The following is a 15971-nucleotide window of genomic DNA, read 5'->3' on the forward strand; positions in this document are numbered from 1 at the left end:
AAATTCTCTTTGACTTTTAGAATTTGATTATAACACGTGGTTCTTTGAGTTTCATGGATCTGAATGCTTGTCTCCATCTGCCTTAGCATGTTTTCTGTCATTATTTCTTTGTGAGATCTTTTCTACCTCTCTCTATTTCTCTAATCCTTGTGAGATTGTCGTAACGTATATGTTCATTTTCTGTACGGCATCCTGTTACTGCCACAGGCTTTTAGTGTTTTCCGCTCTTTTCTTTTTGTTTTTCTGACTGTGTAATTGAAATTGACATACTTTGGATCTCGCTAATTCTCTTCTTTTTATTCACTCAATTATCTTATTGAAGTTCACTATGAAATTTTTCAGCTCTGTAATTGTGTTTTTCAACTCTAGAATTTTTTTGTGTGGTTAAGCTGTGTAGTCTATCCCTTTGTTAAACTTCTGATTGTGCTTGTGTATTATTTCTCTGGGATCAGTTAGTTATCTGTTATGTTCTATTTTAACCCACTGAAGTTCTTCAAGAATATTATTTTGAATTCTTTGCAAGGACATTTGTAGATTTCCTTTTTTTCTTTTTGTTGAGTCAGGGTCTCATTGTATAGTTCAGGCTAGTCTTGAACTCACTGTAGCCCAGGCTGGCCTCAGACTCATGACAATCTTCCTGCTTCAGCCTTCTGCAGGCTGGGATTATAGACATGTGCTACCAGGCTCATAAGATTTCGATTTCTTTAGGTTGAATTACTAGTGTCTTATTTTGTTTCTTTAGAGAGATCATGTTTTCAAAATACTCATAATCCTATGGCCTTGTGTTGGTATCTTTATACTTTAAAAAGGAGGTATCTTTTCTAGTCCTTACAGACTGGCATTGGTCAGGAAAGCTCTTCACAGTCAATTTGTGTAGTGATTCATGGTGGACTGACATGTGCGGTCTATAGCAGTTTGGTTTTTTGTTTTTCCATTTTTTCTATAGCAGTTTTGAGACTGTAGTCCTCAGGTGGGCTGGCCTTGTGCGTGGTATTAGGCAGGGCTGCTTCCTGCATCCACAGAAAGCATCTTGCTGCTCGTGTCATGGGGAAAGGCCTTGTACTTGGATTCACCGGGGCAGGCCTAAAGCTGCTTCTCTGCAGGTGGGCCTGGAGTCTGGGTCCATAGAGACTAGCCACAGAGTCCTCCAAGTTGAGTCTGATGCCTCTGTCTGAAGGGATAGGGTACTGAGACAGGCCTTAAGCCAGAGTCAACAAGGGCTACCCTGTTGCTGGGTAAGACTGTTGCCTGAGTCCTGTTTGGAGGATTTTGCTTTCTGAGTGGAGGAAGAAGAGATATGAATAAAATGTGAGTTATTCAGAGCATTTTTTTCATCTCAGTGCTCTACCGGCTGCTATAATCTCTCATCTGTAAATACCTCTGTCAAGGTATTTTCACATGAGAATATTTGCTGAAATTTGTAGTGGCAAGGAATTGGCATTGGAAACTTCTATTCTGCCTCTGGCTGTTGTCTGCTAACTATTTTCTTATAAGTAATATAGAACAATAATTAAATTAATCTGCTTGGGTATTTTAGGCTCTCTGTTATCAAAGGGTTTGGAATATTTTTCTTTTTCCACAGAAATGTTTGGAGCATTCTTCTTTTGCTTTGCTTGTAATATACTATTTTTTGCCTCAGGAAATGTTTTTGCCAAATACATTTTTTTTACTGGTTTGGGTTGCAAAACATATTCTCTATGTTTGTTGTGGGAGAGTGGTTTCATAGTTTGGGATGACTTCAATCTGTAAGATTTTGGCATACACTTTTTTGACAAGACAGAGAAGAATGAAGAAAGGAAATGAATTAGATGCTGATGAGTTTTCTGAGTTGAGATTGGTTTAATTGTGCTAAAGTGAAGATACTTTCTTTTGTTTCTTTTGGTGACATACTATTTAACCAAGAGGTTTTCATATTCAAAATTCCCTAATGTTATTCACGTTTAACTTTTCTGGACTAACATACAATTCACTAAATTCATTCACTAACTCTTTTGGTTATTTTACACACACACACAGACACACACATACACACTGTAGTCTTAGTTGTAGACATCTGGGACTCAGTAGTAAATGAGTTAAGCATCTAGTTGTTAAACCACAGGAGACATAGACGATGATGAAGCATCGTTCCATCTTTCACGGACCCGCTAACATGCATGTGTCTGTATATGAAGGAGAAGACGAGAAATAGGAAAGAGAGAGGAAATACTAGCCGTATTATACTATGGCTAGTATACCAGCCATACACTAGTCAAATTATAGCCATAAGTATAGTATATGGAAAATAGGAATTATACCAAAAGGAAATCAAAGCAGAAGAAAAGGTATCTACATGGGAGTAAATTAAGAAAGGCTTCCCCAAGGAGGTGGCATTTGAAATGGGTTTAAGGAATGCTTGTTGAACAAGTTCTTTTCTCTCAATTTCAAATCTGTTGTTTTATATTCTTTTTATATTTATGGTGCTGGATTGCAAATCTCATTCTTCTCTTGCAGCTGGCTCCTTGTTTGGAGGAGTCTCAAAGTCTGGAAAAGAAGGAATTTGCTCCTTTCTCATTGCTTGGGATTCCTGGTAGCATTGCTGCACAGAGATGTCTTCCTCCTGGCAGTCTCCTGGGGACTGTGGCTGGTTTAGTTTACAGTTGTTCTGTCTTAGAACCAGTTTCTTTATGCTGACACCAGCATCTGCCAGCTGGTGCCCTGCTCAGAAGTTAGGGACCATCTCTGTAAGTTCCCTCTAAGCTTCTAAATTTTAATAATTCTAGCCAGTTCCTTTTATCTCTTCAGACTTAATGGTGGTAGCTTTTTCATTTATTGTCTCAATAACATTATTTGCTTTTTATCTCTTAGATACATTAGTAACCTATTAGTACATTTTAATATCGTATTTTTATGCAAAAATAACTGTTGAAATTTTGCCTCCCCGAAAGAACCTGACCAATAGAGAAGTTGATACAAGGAATAATCAAGGAAATAGAAACTCAAAACTGAGGATTGATTTGATCATGTCCTTGAACTTGAATGCAATCCTGAGCTCCTGGAAAACTGTGAACTAGGATGAGGAACCATACAAATGTCATTGTCACAGTTAACCACATTTATACCTGTGTTTGATTTTGAAGAAACTCATATTGAGGCATTGATCTGTATGACTGATGCATTACCTGCATGACAATAATGATAGCCCACAAGGTTGAGGGTAATGATGGCAACTTCTGGTGTACTGAAGCACTTGAGAAAGAAATGACATGCTCAGAGCTTTAGACTCAGGTCTTTCGTTATGTCAAGAGAACCAGTGTGCTATTGTGGTGACCTAAAAGAATCTGTTGTTTCCTGCAATTTCAAGACCAATTTCATTGAAAATCAGAACAAATTCTACTTTTGCTGGTTTCAGGATTATAGCATAAATGGAATATCCAGCCTCATCAAGTCTTTCAGTAAAGCTGAGCATCTTGAGGTCTTGAATCATTTCAAGTTGTACTTGCTGGTGGAAGCAGCCCATGATCTGAGGTCAGAAAGATGCTGCAGTAACCTTATCCAGGGCAACTGCTTTATAAAACTATAGCTAATTGTTGAGGACCAGACTATGTAAGGGTTAAATTGCTGATCACAAAGACTATGTTGTAAAAGGTCATATCCACAGCACTTTAGAGTCAAGGTGACACCACAACTGAAGACCCCTGACACTGACCCCAATTAATAATGAAAAGACTGCAGCTGTAGCCATTGGCTCCTGCTGTAAATGTCAATCTAGAGATAAGATAGTTCTCTTAATTGGCAAAATTTACTGCTTAGAAAAGTTTTTGATCTACTCGGTTCCCATCTTGCCTCAGTACTCTCTTCCTTTGTTTGAAAAGCCGAATAAGTACATCAATCCAGAGAACTTGTGATCTTTAATTCTAGAGAGTTATGACCTCCCTAGATTCCCCAAACCATTGTACTTGTCTCTTTTTATTTAAACTTTCACTGTAACTCCTTTTAGGAGATTGAGGGCAAGGCTAAGTCCCCAGTAGCTAGCCCCCTCCAATCTATCCCAATTCAGCCTCTTTTGGCAGTAGATTCATGATCTGAGCTAGAGCTCAGCATGATACAGCAGAACAAGAACAAAGTCTCATCTAGGCAGAAATCATGTAGATTTAAGGTGAGTCTGAGAGATGCCTGGATTCCAGGCAGGGGGATAATCCTCAGTATACATGTGAAGGTGGACTTATTCAGAGAGAAGTTGTAACTCATATAATTTTTCTGCAACCTAGCTATAAGGAAGGCTAGAAAATGGGGTTGTGCCACATTATGAGGCACTTTGAATGTGATCAAGATGGAGGAAGAACCAGTGGAGGATTTTGAAAAGGAGTGATGTGCTTAGAAGCTCACTTCTGAAAGATGAATCCGAGAGTGACATAGACTGTGACTTGGAAGCTGAAGTCTACCTGGCCAGTGAGAGTCAGTTTAAGACATGACCGCTGCTAAATAACTTTTTGCACTATTTTCTCTGCTTTTTAAAAATTACTCTATGACATAAATATATTTTCTGCTTTATTAATTTTTTTCTTTTTCTACAATAGCATATAATTCTCTTCCCATAATTCAGGAGGCTGAAGCAGGAAGATCAATTCCAGGCGAGCCTGGGCTATGTAGTGAGTTCAATGTCAGCCTGAACTATACAACAAGACCCTGTTTCAAAAAACAAAAACTAATTTAGAATATAATTCTCTTTAGGAATAATTTCTATCTCTCACTTTTCCAATAGAGTTTGACACATAATATGTGTCCAAAAACTGTGGTTTCTCTTAAATATGATGGCATACTACTCAGCTATAAAGGATAAAATTGAGACATTTATAGCTAAATGGATGCACCTTGAGACCATACTGTCCGATGAAATAATTCAGATACACATGTGTAGATATCACATGGTCTCTCTGGTGTGAGAAACTAAAAGTGTAAATAAGAACCAAAATGTATAACACATATTGTGAAATGGGAAGAAAATGTTCACATGGAAAGGGGAAGTTGGGGAGGGGAAATGAAGAAAGGGAAAAAATAAAATGAGAAAAGGAGGATAAAATAGAAACAAAGCTTTGTAAATTAGGAGGGTAAGAGGAGTTGAAGAGAGTGCAGTGGAATGGGAAAAAAAGAGGTACCAAGATATATCATGCACTGGCACAGATTTCCTATGATGAATGCGATCAATATGTGTTGCAAGGAAAACAATTGAATACAGGACACATAATTTATAGGATTATTTTATGACAGTCACCCAAAAAGTTCAAATATTTAAAAAGTGCAGGAAATCTAAAGACCCAAAGAATTTAGGTGAAGACCTGGATCTCATGTTAATGTCCTGCATGAGTCCAGCTGAAGACCTAGAGCCCATGACAATGCAGCCACAAATCCAACTGGAGGCCTAAAGCCCACAACAATGTCTCATGCAAGTCTGTTTCATGAATCTGAGCTGGGAAGGTTCAAAGGTCAGCAGTGGAAGCTAGAAAGTCTGTGCCAATGGGATGAAGGTTTAGTGTTATGCCTTGGAGCCAGGAAGTGATGCTCAAAAGTAAGGACCAGAGTTCTCCTAAAAACTACGACAGCCAGCCTCAATAACAATGAGGTTCCGAGCTCCTCGGATGATGAAAACAGCTGAGTTCATATCAGGAAGCCAGTGTGACAAGCTTTTCCAGGAGACTGAATGCCCTCTTCCCCTCCAGAGCCAGGAAATGCTCAAGGTAAGGAGCAGAGCTCCCTTAAAGTGAACCACAGCCTCTGTCAACAACAGCAAGGTCCTGAGCTTCTCTGATGATGAGAACATCCAAGTTCATATCAGGAAGGCAGCTTGATAAGCTCCTCCAGGAGAAGCAGCAACAACAAGAGAACTGACAACACTACTTAGTCCTATCCAGTTCTTTCCATGTCATTGGCAGCCATCCTCAGGTGGGCCATCTGTACCCAGAGCCACGCTGATTCAGTTCAGGTGTTACAAGGTGACTGACTACCAGTTGTCAATTCACCATAAATATGCATCTCTAAAATGTACCAGTAAACTTAACAATAAAAAAACTGTTGATGGAAAATGTGAATTTTATTTAATGTTTACTGTTAGCATTTTTACTGACACTTTCAAGTTGGAAAGCACGATAATCATTTTGGACAAAACTGCTCTGGAATGTTATAGGTATCAGAGCAGGAATCTGAAAAATGAGAAAATTATATCATCCACTATTATCTCTTTATTTATTTGTTCTGCAGAATTAAGACTAATTGAGAAGAGTTCGGGGGGACAAAAAATACGGACCAAGGACCGAAACTACTTTCTGTTTACCGTCTTTGAACTGAGGCCGTAATTATCCAAGGTATTCCCAGCCAATAGCTGAGCACAGAGGTGATCCAAAGGTGTCTTGGTGTTCCCTGCAGCCCAGCATGCCTTTGATTTCCAGCTTTGGATTGTGAGCCCCCCATGGCCTTGCCATATCATCTTTCTTAGTCTAGGATGCTTCTACCCAGCTCACCCCACTTCTCTCTTTTGTCTGGGGATCTCTGGCAGCTTTCCCTTTCTTTTCCAGCTCCTTTCCTGTTAGCTTTCATAGGTTCTTTCCTAGTAAAATCCTTGCATCTTTTCACATTCTAAAGCCCTTCCATACCTTGCTGTGTTTCATGGAGGATTCTGTTCTTAGAGAACACATTCACTCTCTGGAACTTGACTTGTTCTTCCTGTTTCTTTTAAATCTGACCTTGAGTCCTGTTCTGATCCCCATGCAAATTGTTGAGGACTGTGGTTCTTTGCTATCATGTCTGATCCTTGGAAGTATTCTCTTTTCCCCTTTTTGGAGCTAGATTTTTCCCTCAGGAAGTCTAGTTCTAGTGAGAATGTTGTTCAGATTTGTGGACCATGTAAAAGCCATGTTTTTCTGGAACTATCTGTAAGACTTTGATTATTTCTATGACCTATAAACTCATTATAGTGGCCTGCTAGTTGTTACAACCCAGAAATGAAAAGTTAAAGAGTTTGTCTTCCTTTTAAATATCAGCTACAAGTACAAAAACTTGGACTCTGTAAGTTGGACTCAGCTACAAGTATAAATATCAGCTACAAGTACAAAAACTTGGACTCAGTGGCCGTACAGAATGCTAACTCTGGAACAAGCAGCTAAGTTACATAAACCTATGGGCTGCTCGATTATAATCTTGGTTTTTTTCACACTACCTTGCAGTCAAATACCAACTTCTCATATATCAAGAGTGAGATTTTGAAATGTACTTCTTCCAGGGAAGGTGACATTTTCAGTTGTTACCAATCATTCTTAGTGGGAGTGAATTACTGATCCTTTATTGAGATTAGTGTGAAAGTTAAAAAACAAAAGACACTGGGTATTTGAGGGATGTGGCAGCACTGTGAGAAGTGAAAAACCAGAAAGGAGCAGCTGGTAACTTCAGAACAAACTTTATTGTCACCATAGTTTTTTGCCCGTCACGGTATGCCTTGGGTTTTCCATATACCTGTGCCATAGGCTTCTACACAGATGGAATTGAAATCTTCATACCCACAAAGTTACACAACAGAAGGAGGATATACATTTCCATGTGAGGGATAGTATTGCACTAATTCTTTGACAATGACACATAGGAATTATCCTTATCTACTTATGTTCCCAGCATAAAATCTCTTTATTTTCAGGTCTCCACTCACAGTTAGAACAGTAACAGAGTCTGTAAAAAATGTTATGAGTTACACTGGCCAAAGTTGGCAGGGGAAGGTTTAACGAGTGAAGATATAGTTCAGGGTTAGAAGGAGTTTAGCTGATAAAATGATTGCTTTCCAGAATCCTTTTTTTTTTCTTTGTCTTTTGACTCTTCTTTGCTTCTGTAATGTGAATGTATCAGATAATAAGTATGAGATGGATTTAACCTGGTCTGTTATTGATCCTATTTCATTTTTAGTAGGAAGTATTTATTGACAGAAAGAAAAGCTTCTGTCTGAGAGGCAGAAGGGATTCTGTGTGGTTGGCCTGCCCACCCAATGTTAAACATCTCTTCAAGAACAATAGATTGATTTTGGAAGGATTTACTTAGAAAACACAGTTACAAAATTCATGCTAGTTCTAATTATTGATGTAATTTGTTATAATAGCTTAACTTTGATCTATTCTTTTTTTTTTTTCCTGGGGATCACATCCATAACCTTGTGTTTACCAGTCAAGTGCTTGAGCCACAGAACTAAATCCCTGGCAATGCTATTCTTAATAAAAGACAATGGTAATATCCAAGGGTAAAAGAGTAAATTTTTATTGTATTGTCTGAATGTCAACTGATGTAACACTTTGCATAATGAATATGTTACAATTTTAGAATATGTAATAAACACAATATTGCTGAATAAAAACAACTGATGTTTGCGGAGACAGATTAAACTTGTGAAAACATAATGTGTACACACATCAAAACGTTACATTGAATTCCATAAAACATATTTAATTTTTATTTTCTTCCATTAATTAAAAATAAGTTTAAATTAAAATGACTTTAAACATGTCAAGTTTTCTTTAGATGAATATTACATTAACATATAAGACTGGATATTAAAATATATTAATGAAATGTAATTTATCTATGAAAATGTATTACTTTTGGTAAATTTTATGAAGTGTCCACTATATGCAAGACACTTTGAATGTAACAAAGGTACAGTGGAGAATACTATGGGCAGAATTCATGATCATACTCTAGTTAGAAGTGAGAGAGGGACAAAGAGACAAAAGGTAAAATATTCAGAAAGAAAGTACCAAGAAGGAAATATAAGAAGTGTAGAAGAGGGTTATACAGATGTAGAGCTGATGTCCATGAAGGAGGCCACTTGTCTATGTAAACTGCAATCCAAATACAAGAAAGTGACAGCTGTAGGGGAGGGAGACAAAGAGAGAGGAAAAGAGAAGAATCTCACTCAGAATTTTTTTTAAAATTTTATTTAAAGAAAGACTAAACAAAACAGAAAATGGGTAGAAATAATACATACTTTCAAAGAAAAAATAAACAGTAAAAAATCACTAGTTGATGATTACAGATTGTCCTCATACAAATAGTTGTTCAAGATACAAAAGTGAAACATACAAAGTGGGGATTCAAATAGTGAGACTGCAAACAGTTCTGTTCAACTATTCAACAAAATCTTAGTAATATGGTCATCAATTCTATACTCTTAAACATAGGTGCAGTTACCATATGTTCATTTATGTTGAGATTAAACAAACCATAGCAGGCTAAAATCACTCTGAACAAAGAATAATAGTACTGCTGAATTTCACATTATGACACTATGGGATCAGCACTGGGTGCGTGTCTCTTTTTCTTCACAGTATTTGTTCATTTCATCATGCGTTATAAAATCAGTTTTTTAAAAAAAATTTATTTAAAAGGAAAAAGAGAAAAAACAAAACAAAACAAAGCGGTGTAAGGGTACAAGTAATACAGAACTACAAAAAAAAAAAAAAAACAGTAACAAATCACCAGTTAATAGATTACACATTATCAATAAGATCAGTTCTTGTAAACTGTTTATATGTTCTATGCATACATGAGCATGAATTTCTATCCTTTCTATATTAGGGAGAGAAACAAAACAAAGTAAGACAAAACAAAAACATATTCCTATAAATACATGAAATGAAAAAGACATATAAAGCCACGTACAAGGAGTTCTACAATAGTTACTGCGTTGTCTCTTGTTATCTTCAATAGAATTATAGTATAATTGAATATAGCAGCACATAACAACATTAATAAAAACACAACTTTGTAGATAGTGCAAAACTTCAAAAACAGCTAATAATCAAACCAGAATGGTAATGAATCTTGTCATCTTCAGTGTAGTTGCTTATACTCTCAGACTTGACATTATCAATCATAATAGTTTTGAATAAAATCTTGATACCGAACAGCAATCAAACAAACCAGATTTAACTAAGTGATGATAAAACAGTATAAGTTATACAGGGCTCCAGATTAAGTTAATAGGAAATTAAAGATGATTACTCTACATAGAGCATTATTTTCTCATATTTTATTTCAGTCCATAAACCCTTTTTCAGGTTAATTATATTTCCTATAAAGGATATCTTGGTGGACCCTACTTCCTGAACTACTCTGCCTGTGTTTTTTTTTTAGTGTATCAAGGCCATCTATATTAGAAATTATAGCCTACCTTCTCTGCCTCATTTCTATTGTGCTCTTTTTCTGCCATTAGTTGTCTGCTTTTCTTCCTCATTCCACTTTCTGCTCCTTTCATTGAGGCCTCTCTGCTACTGTTCCTGGAATCCTACTTTTCTCTTTCTCTCTAGAATGTCCTTCAATATTCTCTGTAGAGTTGTATTGGTGGTCATGAATTTCCCCAGTTCCTGTTTGTCTTGCAAGCATCTTGTTTCTCCATTAATTTCTAGAGACAGCTTTTCAGGGTACATCAATCTGGGCTGGAGGTTGTTTTCTTTCAGGGCTTGGAACACTTTGCTCCAAGCTTTTCTTGATTTGATGGTCTGTGTTGAGAAGTCTGCTGTGATTTTGATGGGTTTTCCTTTATAGGTAATCTGTTTCTTTTCTCTGATGGTTTTTAATATTCTGTTCTTATATCGAATTTCTAGGATCTTGATTATTATATGCCGGGGTGTAGCTCTGTTTTGGTTGTGAGTGGCTGGAGTTCTGTATGCCTCATACATCTGAATATCATTTCCTTTTCCTATGCTTGGGAAATTTTCCTTAATTATTTCTGTGAATAGCCTTTGTAGTTCCTTTGTCTGTAGTTCCTGCTTCTTCATTCACATTCTTTATTCCTAAGTTATAGACCCTCCTGTCATCTTCTAGCCTTTGTACTGTTACTGCCTGTTTCCTTGTTATTTTTAAGAAATTTTTGCTTTCATGATCACACATTGCAAACCTGTCTTAGATAATCTGGATTATCTGGATAATCTGGATAATCTATTCTTAGTTTCTTTCAAGCAGTTTGGCCAGCTTTCAATGGAGTTTTTTATTTCCTGGTAATCTCTTTGAACCCGCTTCATGTATTCTATGTTTTCTTTATATTCTTTGTCAAATGTTTCTCTCCTTTTTTTTGCTCCTCCATCCTTCTGTCTGTGCCTTCTTGAGAGGTGCTTAGCATTTCTTTTATTAATCTACTAATATTTGCTTTACTTGGTTGAATATTTCACTTTTGAACTCATCTATGAGGTCCTGAAGATATTTCTTTATGTCCACTGATGCCGTGTCTGATACTGCATGTTTGCTGTCCTCAGTCTCTTTTGTATTTGCCTCTCCTTGATCAATGTTCTCAGGGTTGGGGACTGGGGACTTTTTTTTGTTGCTTCCTCTTCTCATGTTTTTGGTTTCTTCCATACAGACGTATAGAGGAGGTCCCAGTCCCTTTCCTTGTTGGTTATAGTTCTTCTGAAGCATTGTTACTGAGGTGCAAACAGGGGTGGCATATGCTGGCTCCTCCCCTCTGGGTCAGTCAACCTGCTGAGGCCTTCACTGAGAATTGGTTTGGAACAGCTTATTGGGTCTCAGCCAGGGGCATGACCCAGGCCAAGCATCCCCACCAATCTTGTCTGGGAAGGGAACAACTGACTGAAGTCACCGCTGTTCCTTGTCTTGCCAGTCCTGCCTGATTCCAAAGTGTTTTCCTGTTGATGCTCCTTTCCTGTGGAAGGGTTTTATTTACAGCACTCACCGCAGGTCAATGCAGGCCCCTTGCTGGTTCCATTTTCCATTGGACTTGCTAACCTGCAACTGCATTTCAGTGTGACTGTGGTTCAAGAGTTGAAGTGGTGAGAATTCAGGCATGTGAGAGCACGGAATCTTAGCGGCCTCAATAGTATTCCCAAGACTGCATGTTTGACTGGTTCTTTTTGCTTCAGTTTCTTCCTGGGTTGAGAGGATCCATCTCTTTCTGTCCAGGACTCCCCATGCTGTGTTATTTCGGCATCTGAGTTATCTGTCTCAGGGAACCTCTGTATTATTCTGTTTTTATCTATCCACCCTCTTTACCCTCCCCCTCTAACTCAGCATTTTCACCTAAGGATAAGCTATCGCTTAATATTTGGGAAACTGATACAATTCATGGATTGAGTAAAGAGAATTTATTAACAAAGCATCAATCTCACATTGATTTGATGCTGAGAACAACAGCTCAATGATAACAATTTTACATGCCATCAAGACTATGTCTGGATTATACTATAAAGATAATAAATAGCAAACACACACAGGCATGGAGAATCAGACAGAGGATTTATTTGAGGAGAAGGAAGGGAATTGCTAGGAATAATAACTACTTGTCACTTGAAGATGTAGGCTACCTAGAAAAGAGTAAATGTAAGACTACACATGTATGAGTCAACTTTCTCACTGCTCAGACCAAATTCCAGACATGCACAAATTAAAGAAGGAAGCATTCATTTGGTTCAATTTCAGAGGTTTTAGTCCATGGAAAAGTATATGGCAGAGCAAAGCTGTTCAGTTCATGGTGGCCTGAAAGCAGAACAAGAAAATGATGACAGAGAAAGGAGCCAGTTACCAGACAGAGACCATGGAAGTGACCACTGAGCATGGAAGGTAATACTCCCATGACCCGTTGTCCACACATATCCAATGTCTACTCCCCTAGATGACTCCCAAGCCCATAAAACTGACAGTTAAACTTCCACATTCATCGATGGTTTGTTTTTATCTCCAAGGCTGAAAATGTTATCTGGCAGAGAAAGTATGTGTCCCAAGGCCCAGGGCTCAGGGCACAAAAACAGCTTCCCAAATGTGTGAATTTAAAAAAGTACTATCATTTTTAAAGTACAAGTCTTGGCCACTAGGAGCTATTTTCTGTCCTTGGCAATGACTGTAGCAAAAACAAAGTCACTTAAAGGGCAGAGGGCAGTACTTTAGGGCCGTGAGAGACAGAGGGGACATTACTTGATTTCTTTTTATAGCTATTTGGGCTGTTTCCAATATTTTGTTATTACAAGCACTATAGAACAGGTTAAATTCATGGAAAATAAACTGTGCATTTTAAAACTATCCAAAAATCCCTGCAGAATGACTTTGTGTATTTTTATTCACATAAATGAAAAATTAACTTTATAGACAAAAACACTTAAATCTGCATATACTTACAAAACTTCTTGTGGTACAACCATTCCTCATATGTGAAAGGCCAGTGACAAGAATGTTCCCTTTGTAACTAATGGTGTCTGAGAAGATGCTTTTCTGCTGAGTGTCCTGGCTCACGACAGCAGGGCCTCCAGACTGTGGTCTCCACACAGCTCCAGCCAGCCCCCTGCTGACCTCTGTGGCCACCGCAGGCTCCCTCCAGTTGCTTTTCTGCCTCACCTTGGCCCTGTCTTCTGATTTTCTGTCCCTTTTGCAGCCTGATACCTGCTTGTTCCTCCCCTAACTTGGAGAATTATGTCTCTGTATTGTTACTTATTTAATTTATGATGGATAACTCACATACATTTTGGGGGGTAGAATTGTGATGTTTGATATAAGTATAAAATGTGTCATGATTAAATCATGTTAATTAACATATCCATCACGTCTCTCATATGTCATTTTTATTGTGACAGTCAAATTTTAATTTCTTATTTTGAAATATATAATGCGTTCTATAGACTCCACTCACCATGCTATGTAATAGATTCCAAAATGTTTTTCTCCTGTCTTTCTAAACTTTGTACCTTTTTATTTTGATACATTTTGGTTAGTGACTCTCCTTTCTACCTACATCTCCATTGTAGTTAAGGTTTGCAAGGGAAAAGATTTAATACCAGACACATACTATATAGATTCTTTTATAATATTCACCCAAAGACTCAAATGCAAAAGAGTGCAGGAGATCTGTCCACATACTAAAGACTCAAAGAATTCAGTTGAAGACCTAGGATCCATGCAAATGTCCTCCATGAGTCCAACTGGAGGCCTAGACCTCACGACGACATCCTATACAAGTCTGTATTAAGGTTCATCACTGGAAAGGTCCAGAGGTCAGTGGTGGAAGCTAGAAAGTCTAAGACAGCAGGCTGAGGGATCTGCACTGGAGCCAGGAAGTGATGCTCCAGGTAAGGATCAGAGCTCCCCCAAAGAGAAGTGCAGCCATCCTCAGTGACAGCGAGGACCTGGATGACTCAGCAATAACAACTGAGTTCATTTGAGGAAAGTCGGTGTGAAAAGCTTCTCCAGGAGGATCAACTGCTCACCATTTTCCTTTCCAGTTCTGATTTTTATCTGTGGCAACAATCCTCAGATGGAACTTGCACACCCAGAACCACGCCCATTCAGTTCAGCTGAGTGTTACAAGTTGACCATTAGTTAATCCAACACAAACTATCACTCTGAGACTCTTGGTAACCATCATTGTACTTTCTGCTTCTATTAATTCAACTCTAAAAGATTCCACATATGTGTGGAACCATTTATTATTTGTCTTCTTATGCCTGGCTTATCTCAATTATCAAAATTCATCCATGTTACTACATATAGGGGATCTCTTCACTTTTAAAGAAGGAATGTAATCCATTGTGTATTATTTACTATATTTTCTTTATTTACTCATCCACCAATGGAAATGTTAGTCTGAACCCTAATATGGTACATATTGCAATAAGTATGAAAGTGCAGGTATGCCTTTCGACATGTTGATTTCAATTCATTTGGCTAGATACCCAGAAGTGGGATTTCTTGGTTTATTTTCAATGTTTTGAGAAGCTTCTAGACTGTCTTCCATAATGGCTGCACTATTTTAATTTCTGCCAGCACTGTATAACTCTTTTTATTATGTATTCTCCAACAACTGTTATTTTTCATTTCTTCTGTTAAAAAAAACATTGTAGCAAATGTGAGGCACTTTCTGGGAGTTTTAATGTGCATTTCTTTAATGATTAGTGATGAGAATTTTTTTGTGTGCTTACTGACCATTTGTATGTCTCCTAGGGAGAAATATCTCTTTGGGTTCTTTCTCTGTATTTTAGTGGGATTGTTTGCTCTCTTGTTACTGAGTTCTTGAGTTCTTGATGTATTTTGGATATTAACTCTTCATCAGATGTATGGCTCACAGCTGTTTTCTTTCATTCTGTGAGTTGTTTCTGCATTTTATTAATTATGTTAATAGACCCTAAACTTGGTATAGTACCATTCATTTACTGTTACTCTAATTGCCTGTGTTTTCAGGATCATAGACCAATGTGGGGGAGCATTTCCACTATTTTCTTCTAATAGCTTTATAGTGTCAGGACTTACGTTACACCTTTAACTCTTAATGTTTGTGTACAGTGTAAGATAATCTCTAGTTTCACTCTTTACCATGTGGATATTTAGTTTTCCAAACACCATTTATTAAGGAAATTGTCCTTTCTCTGTTGTATGCTCTTGTGTTCTTTCCTTCTTATGTGCTAATGATTAATGATTTATCAAAAATCAATTGGCCATTAATACATAGATTTATTTTTGAGTTTTCTATCCTGTTTTATCGGTCAGTGTGTCTGTTTTTATCCAGAGCCACATTGTTTGATGAGCCTCAGTGGGAGGAGCTTGGCACCTTTACTGTGGGTTTCATTTGTATGATCACTTGGGCTTTTGGCAGCCTCTAGGTGAGAATAAAATTTACCAGGAGATTAAGGCACATAGGACCAAAGCATGAGCAATAGAATGGAAAGGCAAATTGGGGAAGGAGTCATGTCCACAGTTCTTAAGGGACTAGAATAGCAGTTGTAACCCGCTGGCTCCTAGACATCAGATGTAGTTAGACACTGCCAGCAGGGGGCAGTGATTAGAGCCCCTTTCGTGCTTACTCTATTTTGTTATTCCTTTTGTATGTCTTTGGTTGTATTCTACTGGGTGTTCCAGATCAGGTTAAAGTGAGACCTGTGTTAACCAAAGTTAATCTCTTACTATCAAAGTCAGTTAAGGCTGTTTAAGCATTACTTTTCAAACCATGTACAGAGTTTCTCAGCTTT

At 37.7% G+C, this 15971-nt stretch overlaps 1 long non-coding RNA gene across 1 annotated transcript in view; it reads left to right on the plus strand.

Annotated features, from left to right (window-relative positions):
• The window catches only part of LOC134474012 (uncharacterized), an 82564-nt gene extending 74023 nt beyond the window's left edge, over window positions 1–8541 (plus strand). Inside the window, exon 4 of the long non-coding RNA XR_010044548.1 lies at window positions 6238–8541. This is a non-coding gene — a long non-coding RNA (uncharacterized LOC134474012). The remainder of the gene's footprint in view (window positions 1–6237) is intronic.
• Window positions 8542–15971: the final 7430 nt, after the last annotated feature.

The sequence above is a fragment of the Cavia porcellus genome, unplaced genomic scaffold, assembly GCF_034190915.1.
Source record: "Cavia porcellus strain 051 isolate PalLab524CR breed Dunkin Hartley unplaced genomic scaffold, mCavPor4.1 scaffold_29, whole genome shotgun sequence".
NCBI classification, from domain to species: Eukaryota; Metazoa; Chordata; class Mammalia; order Rodentia; family Caviidae; genus Cavia; species Cavia porcellus.